The following is a 2,119-nucleotide window of genomic DNA, read 5'->3' as shown; positions in this document are numbered from 1 at the left end:
CGCCTTCAGGTAGCTCTGCGTCTGCGCGAACCGAGTGTCCCAGTCGTCTTTCCGGGGAGCGCTTCTGCCTTTGCGCAAGCGCAGATGGGGAGAGCCGCGTGTGATTTCAGAGTTAGCCGGCTCGTCCTCCTCCCGGTCCCTGACCTCCCTCCCTGTGCTTTCGTGGTGTACTTGGCGAGGCGCTGAGTTAATGAAGTCTTCCCTGTGCATACTACTGAAATTTGCAGATCCCTCCAACATTTTCTATACCTCTTTGCATTATTTAATGCATAGCACCACCCTCCAATATACTAGATATTTTACCACTTTATTTGTTCACTGTCTAATCCCCAAAGAGAAGAGAAGCTTCATAAAAGCAAGGATTTCTGTCTGTTTGGTTTGTTATTACCTCTATGTCTAGAATAGTTCCTGGAATGTTATACATGCTAAGTAGATATTTGTTGAGGAAATTACTCTAATGAAAGTTCTCCAGTCCATTCCTAACTGTTAGGTGATGTCAAGCGGGCAACCTCAACCTCTCAGAAAATAGTTCTTGAAACTTCAATCAAGTCTATATAGGCTATAGCTTCAGGAGTTTATTTAAGAGGTTCATGATATTGTCATACTCTTCTGCTGTGGTGCAATAATTCTAGAAGTGTAGTCTCCAGGTTCCTAAAGATCCCTTTCAGGGGATCCATAAGATCAAGCTATTTTCATAATTATTGAAGATGCTTTTACTTTTTTCACTCTTGTTCTCCGATACTCCAGTTGAATTTTTTGTAAATTGTGATAGAAAAATAGATTGAGGGCAGAGTAAGATATGAGAATTCAGCTCTTTTCCATAAAGCCTGACCTTAAAGAGATTTGCAAAAATGTAAAATAATGCCACTCTTCTCACTAATTTTGGTTGTAAAATATAGTTATTTTCATAAACATAAATTAACTAGTATGAGTTTGTTTTTAATGTATTAATACATGTTTAAATTTTCTGTTTTAATTTCAAAATATTAATAGATGTAGCCACCTTATCAGTTCTTTCTAGTCCTCGATAATCTGTCAGTGTGTACAATAATTTGTACAGACAAAAAGTTTGAGAACTGTCGTATGGTACTATTCACACTAAAATAAAAATTTAAAAACCAGCCTGGATTCATTGCAGCTACAGGTAACATTGTTAACTTCCTTTAGCAACACTATATACTCTTATATTTTCTTTACCCCTTGACCTCTTTTCAGTTTTATTGTGTGATCCTCATGCTCATCTTTTAAACATGCTTGTTTTGGAGTTTTAGCCTGGTTTTATCTTCTGACTCTACATACACGTTGTTTTCTTGGACTTACATGGCTTCCTCATCTCACATATTTTGAGAAGTCCCATATTTACATCTCTGGCCGAGATGTCTCTCCTGAGGTTTAGGCCAACATATGCAACATACACAAGATAACTCCACATAGGTGTGCCCAGGTGGAGAATGCCAAGTGAAACATGACTGACCCTGAACTCGTTATCTTCCCCTCTATACTAGGATTTCCCCCTCCCCTGCCATTTCCTTTTTAAACAATGACAACACCAATTAAGCTTCCTCTCCCTCACTTCCCACTCCTTAAGCATCCCTGAAAATTATCCACTTTTTTCCATCTCTACCACCACTATTGTGGTCAGGTCATCATCTTCGTCTTTTTTTCTGAATTATCGTATACCATATCAGCTGCCAAACTGGCTTTCCTGCCTTCATGTTTTTACCCCCTCAGATTCTTCCACACTGCAGCCAAAGTGGTATTCCTAAGATGCAAACCTGGCTGAGTCATTCCAACTTTCATATGCCGCTCACTGCCCTTAACAAGTGTTTATTATCTTATCATTAGGCCCTGATTATCCTTCCAACCTCATCTCTTGCACTCTGTGTTCTGGCTAAATTAAACTCCTTGTACATTTTCAATGAATCATGTTTTGCTGTGTCATTCCTTCTGCCTGGAGCACTCTTCCATCCCCCATTCCCCACCTTATCCATGCATGTACACAAAAACATACACATACACACATTTTGTTTGGACAACACTTAGTCATCTTCCACATTCTAGCTTTGTGATCCCATTCTCTGGGATAACTTCCCTGCATTACATATTCCGCTGATGTGGT

This window comes from Pteropus medius, unplaced genomic scaffold (assembly GCF_902729225.1).
Source record: "Pteropus medius unplaced genomic scaffold, Ma_sr-lr_union100, whole genome shotgun sequence".
Lineage (NCBI taxonomy): Eukaryota > Metazoa > Chordata > Mammalia > Chiroptera > Pteropodidae > Pteropus > Pteropus medius.
This window is presented reverse-complemented; position numbering follows the sequence as displayed.